This window comes from Capricornis sumatraensis, chromosome X, assembly GCF_032405125.1.
Source record: "Capricornis sumatraensis isolate serow.1 chromosome X, serow.2, whole genome shotgun sequence".
Taxonomy (NCBI): Eukaryota; Metazoa; Chordata; class Mammalia; order Artiodactyla; family Bovidae; genus Capricornis; species Capricornis sumatraensis.
In genome coordinates this window covers 41,872,451-41,881,461 of record NC_091092.1, presented here as the reverse complement: position 1 = coordinate 41,881,461, position 9,011 = coordinate 41,872,451, and positions in this window count along the sequence as shown.

Below are 9,011 nucleotides of genomic sequence, written 5' to 3'. Positions count from 1 at the left end.
AGTAACCATGCAACTAGAATTATCTATCATAAACTGGGTCTTATCAGGTCCATTAAATCATAAGGTCAGACAGACCCAGCAACAATTCATTACAAGATGAAAGGGAGGTATCCAAGGGTGATCATGAACAGTACTAAAGGACATAAGCAAGTTGCCAGCTCAGGTAGCTCCAATGCCCATGGCACACACCACTGCTGTACAGAGCACCTCCCTCAGTTCATGCCAACAGATCTGTGGGGACCCCCATCAGATTAACTGGAGGAGGAGGGAAAAGCCTGGTTTACAGATGGGTTGGATCAGTATGTGGGCAGAAGTGAAAAATGGATGGTAGCTGTATTAGCCTCCTTCAGGGGATGGGGGACTTGAAAGAGAGTGTCGCATGAAAGTCCTGCCAATGGGCAGTGATTTGGGTGATATACTTAATCACCCACTTCGGGTGGAAAGAGAAGTAGCCCTAGGTTAAAATATTTATACACTGATGGTCAGTGGTGAAGGTTCTGAATAGCTGGTTAGGGGTTTGGAAGGAAAAAGCCTGGTAGATGAAGTACAAGGAGATCTGAGACAGAAGCATGTGAACAGACATGTGAGAATTGGCTCTATGCGTGAAGATCTTTGCATCACATATTAACATCCACCAGAGAGCATACTGCTCAGAGGAGGCACTGAATAACCAAGTAAACAAAACGACCTGGGCAGCCGACATCAGCCAGTCTTTGTCACTGGCCACCCCAGTAATGGCAAGATGGGCACATGAACACAGTGCCCACGGTGGCAGACACAGAAGCTACACGTGGCTTGAATAGCATGGACTCCTGCTTACGAAGGCTGATCTCGCTAATGCTACTGCAGAATGTGCCACATACAGAGACCAACACAAAGCCCCCAAGATGGCACTATTCCTTGAGGCCAACTGGCATTATTTCCTTTCCATCTTGAAAGGGCCAATGAGTCATTCTCATAGAAATAGACACAGATTTCAAGTATAGGCTTCACTCTCCTGCCTGCAGGTCCTCAGCCAGCAACTTCTTTCTCAGGACTTATTCAGTTCAGTTCAGTTGCTCAGTCGTGTCCGACTCTTTGTGACCCCATGAACTGCAGCACGCCAGGCCTCCCTGTCCATCACCAACTCCCGGAGTTCACTCAGACTCACGTCCATCGAGTCGGTGATGCCATCCAGCCATCTCATCCTCGGTCGTCCCCTTCTCCTCCTACCCCCAATCCCTCCCAGCATCAGAGTCTTTTCCAATGAGTCAGCTCTTCGCATGAGGTGGCCAAAGTACTGGAGTTTCAGCTTTAGCATCATTCCTTCCAAAGAACACCCAGGGCTGATCTCCTTCAGAATGGACTGGTTGGATCTCCTTGCAGTCCAAGGGACTCTCAAGAGTCTTCTCCAGCACCACAGTTCAAAAGCATCGATTCTTTGGTGCTCAGCTTTCTTCACAGTCCAACTCTCACATCCATACATGACCACTGGAAAAACCATAGCCTTGACTAGACGAACCTTTGTTGGCAAAGTAATGTCTCAAGTCTTCCCTGGTGGCTCAGATGGTAAAGCATCTGCCTGCAGTGCAGGAGACCCAGGTTTGATCCCTGGGTTGGGAAGATCCCCTGGAGAAGGAAATGACAACCCACACCAATACTCTTACCTGGAAAATTCCATGGACCGAAGAGCCTGGTAGACTACCGTCCATGGGGTCGCAAAGAGTCAAACACGACTGAGCGACTTCACTTTCAGGACTTATTAGGGGATGCCATATAACATCGTGTCACACCATCTCTGATGTCTCTATCCATAGATGATAGATAGGTAGACAGATAGCTGGTGATAAAGAAATGTAGAAGATACAGGTATAGATATCAAAATAAAATCTCTTAATGGTTCTACTTCTCTGTTTGAATCCTGCCTAATGCAGGAACTTTGCACTTACCCTCCCTGTAACTCTACAGGACTTGAGGACCCAGTTTCCAAAGGAGACATCCCTTCTCTGGGGACACAACTAGAATCCCATTGCGTTTGTTTCCTTTCCTTTTCTTTTGGTTGCACTGTGCAGCTTGTGGGATCTTAGTTCCCTGACCAGGGATCGAACCAGGGCCCAGGAAGTGAGAGCACCATGTCCTAACCACTGGACCACCAGGGAATTCCCAAGAATCCCGTTGAATTCTAAGCTACAGCTGCTGCCTAAGCCTTTTAGGGCCCTTGTGTCCAGTGTCCAGCAGACCAGAAGAGAGGTCAGTGACACAGAAGGGGTAATGAACTCTGATTGTCAGGAGCAGGGCTACTGTTAAACAACTGAGCCCTGAAGAAGCTCGTGTGGAACTGTGTGGCCCAATGATGACAGGAGGTGGACAGATACAGCAGCCCCAGCCTGAGAAGGGCATAAGGACCAGGGGCTCCCTCCCTTTGAAGATGGTCTGGGTCAGGCCAGCCAGTAAGGCACTGAGGCCACCAGAGCGCGGTAGCACCGGGAGAGCATGACCTAGAACAGAGAGTGAAGGAAGGAGATCCTGTGTGCATGCATGCTGTCCTGCCTGACTCTTCGCGACCCCGCTGACTGTAGCCCGCCAGGCTCCTCTGTTCATGGGATTCTCCAGGCAAGAATACTGGAGGGGGTTGCCATTTCCTTCTCCAGGGGCTCTTCCTGACCGGTGATCAAACCCACATCTCCTGCATTGGCAGATGGGTTATTTACCAGTGAGCCCCCTGGGAAGCCTAAGAAGCTGAAGGAAGGAGATGCTGAGTGATAATTGCAGCCCCAAGAGCAGCTGCAGAGGTGGGGGTTGTTGTCAGTCCCACGAACATAACTCTTCTAAGTTTACCCTCTGGAAGAGAGGCCTGAAGGAGGCCAGAAAGAGTTTGGAGGACAGGGTGGTGGATGCAAAGATGCACCTCCCAAATCTTCTTAAGGACAGACTCTACCCAACAGGGGGGAGTGAGGGCTGCAGACATCTCTAGCCGTGAGCTCTTTGGGGAACAGCTTTATCTTCAGAGAGCCACTCCGCCTTCCAGAGACCACCGGCATTTGGCGAGGCAAAAGGCCCAGCCATTTCCACCCAATGGGGGTCACTTTGATGGATAAAACTCCAGAGCTCCTGCCCGGTTGTCAAGACTTTGCTGTTCACATGGCAATTCCCTCTCTGCTCAATGTTGCTTCCTCTTCTTTTCCTTCACAAGTGTCAATCCCTCATAAATTTCTGGGACCCTAAACTCTGTCTTCTATCAGTGACCCAACAAGGCAAACTCCACATCTCTTGCTTTTCTAGTACACTGCCCTGTCTTGGCACAAACATATGAGCTGGAGCCCTTCAATCTCAGCTCTATTTATAAACATACCTTAATATATACCCAAAGGAAAAGATTTCAGATAACTCATGTTTTATGGGAGAAAAGTCCTTATGCTACATGTAAAGGTATTTTTTGTACTCATTAAAACCACATAAAATATATTATGCATTTTAAAAGGTTGATTACCTTACAACCAGAAATGCCCTCCAGGTTCACTGCTGCCATAACCCACATTTATGAATGTCAAGAGCAGCTCTCCAGATTTTCTTCTACTTCATTATCTGAAGGGGACATGTTGTTTTATAAAATCTTGAATAAATTTATAAATCTAAAGGAAATATTTTGTTATTGAAGATATTTTAATAAAGAGATATTGAAATGGTTTTTCTGAGAACTGTTTAGTTATGAATGAACACAATATGATTCCTTCCTTGGAACTTTCAGAAATTTACCAGAGCATCAAGGAAAGAATAAGAGTGAAGAATACAAATTATCAAGGATACTTAACACTGTCCAAGCGGTAAGGGGGGCTTAGAGCATTTTTTTTCTTAAAAAGTAGCCATCTTTCAATGAAAACATTTTAGGAAGCAAAGATACAAAGGAAAAAATTGGGTGAAATATGATTAGTAATTTTTAATTATAAAGAAAAAACTCAAACCCCAAAGCTCTGATGAGCATAGAAAGACTCCTTGTTGTTCATTAATTTGGTTCTATTAGTGCTGGAGCTTGTTTTAGAGAGCTGTCCATTGGTCTTCATATTTCAATTGTTTATGTTACTGTGTGCTGTGTCCTTCATGTAGACCTAATAACCCACCATCAGCAGATGTATACTTTATGGTCTTTTCAATAATCAGATGCATCTTCACTACTCAGCCTTGCCATTTAAGAGATGGTTGACTCAAGTTGAGTCCAGATTGTGGCAATAAACCAGTTTATCCTTGAGAAAGTTAAATAACCTCTATGGTGATTGAACCTTCGGCTCATTAATTTTTGTACAAAAAGTGACCTGATATAATGGAACAAACATCACATGTGGAGTTGGCCAAGCTGGGTTTGAATTCCAGATCCACTACTTACTGTGTGATATTGAAAAAGTCATTTAATATCTTTGAGCCTTGGTTTCCTCATCTGATGATCAAGGACTTTTGTGCAGATTACAGAAGACAAGGTACATGGAAGTATTTGACACAAAATAAACTAGTCTCCAACCAACAGTCCAAGTGCAGGCTATAGTACTACTGACATAAAAAAGAATCTCTCAGGTTATATCTTCTATCATGGTCTGGAATATACATGACAACACCTATCGTGGAGTTAGCAGGCATGGGCTGAAAGGCCAAAGAAACTCTTCAAGGGTACCCCAGAACACATCCTCAGAGAACCAGGTATAAACTGAGTCTCCTGGGAAATGCAACTTGAGCCCACTGAAATGTTGCAATCATCAAAAGTTGGGTGTGATCAATGGTGAGGAAGAGAATGAGAATGAGAGGGAGAAAGAGAAAGCGAGGGAGAAGGAGGCTGTGTGAACAGTAGCTCTGGCCACTCAACAGGGGAGACACCACCTTGATACTCAGTATGGAAAGAAGGGCACACCTACAATACATGGGAAACTACAGCTTCAGTGTCTTAAGAGTACAGAAAACAAGACAATGACTTATTCTTATCCGAGCAGCTGTAGTAGTGGGTCCCCAGCTGCATGGCTCCCTGTGCCAAGGGGAAATGGAAAATACTATAATAGCCTCTCTTGTCTCCATTCCGTCTTCGTAGATGAGCTTTTTCCCACTGGAGCACTAGAGCGGGGCTTTCTTCCTCCTTCTGGTATTGTGCCTGCCAAGGCCAGGGGCCAGCCTTACTCTGACCTGATTGGAAGGGGGGCTGGGTGAGCTCTGACCCAAGAAAATTCCCTTTATAGGATCTGTCTTGAGGCCTGAAAGTCCATCATGACAGATTCACTACTTTGGCTTAAGGTTTCATACACTAATAAAATCAAAATATCCCCCTCCCCCCTGCAATTTGTTCCATCTTCCCAAATATATCTCACACGTCTTATGAATGAGTTTATCCTAATTCTCCAGAGAACACGATTTGAGGGTCAATAAGTGTAAAAAACTTAATGAAAATAATAGCTGGGAGGAGACAGATGGACTTGATCAACTTCCCCTTGTCAGTTATACGATAATAATAATAATAAAGATGGTGACATTTACTGACTATATGTGAGCTCATCTTATCCTTCTGACAACACTATTAACCCCATCCTGCAAAGTGAGAAAATTGAGCTACAGGGAATCACACAACTTGACCAGTCACAGGGCTAGTAAGTAGATAACCAAAGTTTGGGCACTTCATCTCTGTGTTACACTGCTTCTTGAAGACAGGAGCCTTTGGTATTTCTGTTTCATGTATCTCTTTGAAACCGGACCACTCACAGTGGACTTAGCCGGGTGCTATGAAGAAAATGTCTTAGATCTTTTGTTTCCAAAACAAAAATGATGGCAGCCACAGGTATAGTGGCACCAGTCAAAAAATTTTTCCTGCAATTTGTTATCTGGAATCTCGTGTTTATGTCATGAGAACGTCATTCTCCAGTTTATCTGCAAAGAGCTGGAATCCAGGCAGTTTTCAGAGTAGAACCTCGCATGGGACTTTAAAACGTAGTCAGCAGAATGTAACATCGCAGTGTTCTAATTCATTGCTGTTAAAGAGTTTTCTTTGAAGCCAAATAGACTTTCGACATTCACATTCCAGAAATGCCCCCGCCCCTGCCCCCATGCTTTGCCTGGAAAAATCCTTCTTATCCTTCAAGGCCCAGCTCAAATGTCACCTCCTTTATGAAGTCCTTCCCAGCCCCACAGGCAGAATTAATTGATCCTCCTCTGTGCTCCCACAGCACTAGTATTAGCACTGCCAGTAGAGCCCTTGCCACATTGTTTTAGTTAGTTGCATAAGTAAGGTCCCTGAGGTCAGAGACCTGTCTTACTCTTAAATCCTTTTATCCCCATATCCCTGGCCTAGCTCATACCACATTTCATCAAATCTAAAACCCCACTGATTGTAAGATACACCATTATTTTATGAACTACTAAGAGAGATTTAAAAAACCAAACACAGACAATTATACTATGACATGCCATCAATTTAAAGATGTGTCCCAAATTCAGGGATGTTTATTTAGTTATTTATTTGGGGCTTCCCAGGTGGTGCTAGTGGTAAAGAAGCCGCCTGCCAATGCAGGAGACAAAAGAGATGCAGGTTTGACCCCTGGGTTGGGAAGATCCCCTGGAGAAGGAAATGGCAACCCACTCCAGTATTCTTACCTGGAGAATCCCACGGACAGAGGAACCTGGTGGGGTGCAGTCGGAGGGGTCGCAAAGAGTCATACATGACTGAAACGACTTAGCACTTAGTATATATATGTTTTAGAAGTGATTAACTATGGTAATAACTGCTCAGCAAATGTTTCTAGAACTGGGTTGTAAACTCAAGGTGGAGCAGCTATTCCTAGAGCCCTTGTTTTTGAATAATTATAGAATTGGGAGTTGATAGGGATGGTGTGCAATTGTATTGCTGATTTCAAATATTTTACCCAACAGACTGAAGGGATAAGTGGCTTGACATGTCATTCCTGTTAAGAAACACTGCCACATTGCTCATTCAATGGACTAGAAGGTACAGTGACAATATGTTCTGACCTAAATTGGGGGCCACCTAATGCCCACAATCATACAAGTGAGTGTGATAACAGAGACAATGGGACAGAGTATTTGCATCAGCCTTGATTCTGGTTCTGTAAGCCAATTCAATCCACTGCTGTTCCCATCTGCCCATGAAGATGAACAGTAACTTATCAGCTTTCTTTCAGCTTGCTGCAGCCCTGCTTTGAAAAATTAAAGCATAAAAAAGATGTGGTCCTTTCTCAGCTCCAAACTGTTGGCTCTCCTTGGCCCTCTGGACTTGGTGATTTTATATTGTTCTCCCTGGATTGTTTCTGGATCTAGGCTTTCTAAAGGGCCTTTCCACAGGGTGAAGCTTGCTGGGACTCACCATCCCAGGCTGTCTCGTCAGGACTGTTTCAGTTCCATCCTAGAAATACAAAGCGCCCCCACCCACCCAAGAGCTGGGCTAAGTGATGTACTTATCTTTTCTGCACCTCCCAAAACCACCCTCCTTCCTCATGCCCCAAGCACTCATGAACACACACACACACACACAGACACACACACACACACACACACACACACGCACACAAGATAAACCAAGTTGTCACCAAAGACTATTGATGTGTGTTGGTTGATAGAAATTCTGGAGTAAAAACTCCTCTTTAAAAATTGAAATATACTAAGAGGATGGAGTGTAATAGCTTAATACAATTTGTGAAATATTTCAAGCATGTAAGCTTATGTACACACTAGCAGTCAGGGGCTGAGGGTCTTTGTGGGAGAAGGAAAGACCCTGGGTTGGAGGCAGTGACCATTAAAAGCCTGAAAGTCAGCTTCCTCTTTGAGCAGGCTGCCAGCTTCTGGGTAAAGTTATCAGGATGAAGTCAGAAAGTTCCAAAGATGATTATCTTCCAATTTAGTCCAATCTTCCCAGGCCAGGCAAGTTCTGCTCAACTCCAGGTCAACCTAGTTTCTCTCTATTCAAGTGCCTTCCCTGACCTTAATGAGTAAAAAGGAATCAAGAGAAAGGAGAAATAACCTCATTTACTCCCTCTCCTGATTTATTATTGACATGGTATTTGGAGATGTTCAAACTATAAAAAAGAGCCTTTGTGCATTTCCTTTGAAAGGAGAAGCTCTGTAAAGTAGGTCCCCTGAAGTATTAAGAGCTGAACACTTTCAAAGCCATGTTTTACTTTCTCGTAGGTAGTTACACTTGTGATTAAAATCACTGTGATGAAATCACAGAATGTTAGAACTGAACAGAATCTGGATGACAGATCTACTTCTGCATTTTATAGACGAGGACTTTTAGGTCTAGAAGTTTAACTAGCTAGTTAGTAACAACAAAGCAGGTCCTAGAACTCAAAATGTCTAGACTCCCAGTCTGGGGATTTCCCGTGAGGGAAAATACTTGAACCCTTACAACTGTATCTCACCATCACAGGCTGTAATTACATTTGGCTCACTGGACTTAAAAATACCATGCAAATAGAGCTCCAATTACAAAAAAAAACCTTGATTGATACAAACAAATGCAATAATTGACTGGCCACCAGTCTCCACACAGTCTCCACCAAAGGCCTGAGGCAGTACATTTTTATTCTTTTTAAGTAAAAAAGAAACTGTCATCGTCTGGGCTCTTTACACAGCTGGATTCCTGTATAAATCAAGCCAGCTCAGTAAAAGCTTACCTAGTTGACATCCAACACCTTTCACTCCATCTCAGCCAGCTGGTGAAGTAAACTGGACAGGAAGCTTACAAATTTTCCCAGTAGAATTTTGGAAGAACTGTGTCAACATCGCCCCTTGCTGGTCAACATAAGAAAAGGCAAAAGCCAAGGCTGTCAAAATCAGGGCTCTAGCCAAGGTCACAGCCATGTCTCTAAGTTATCTTCCAGTCTATGGGAACCATGGCCAGGTCAAGTGAGAAAGCATGGGGAAAACAGCAGGAAGGAGGAAAAGCCTGCATTTGGGGGAGATGTTTATCTATTCCTAATTAAGGATAGATCTCAGGGAAAGCAGATACATTTTCAGTATCCTGTTGAGTCTTTAAGACCCATACACAA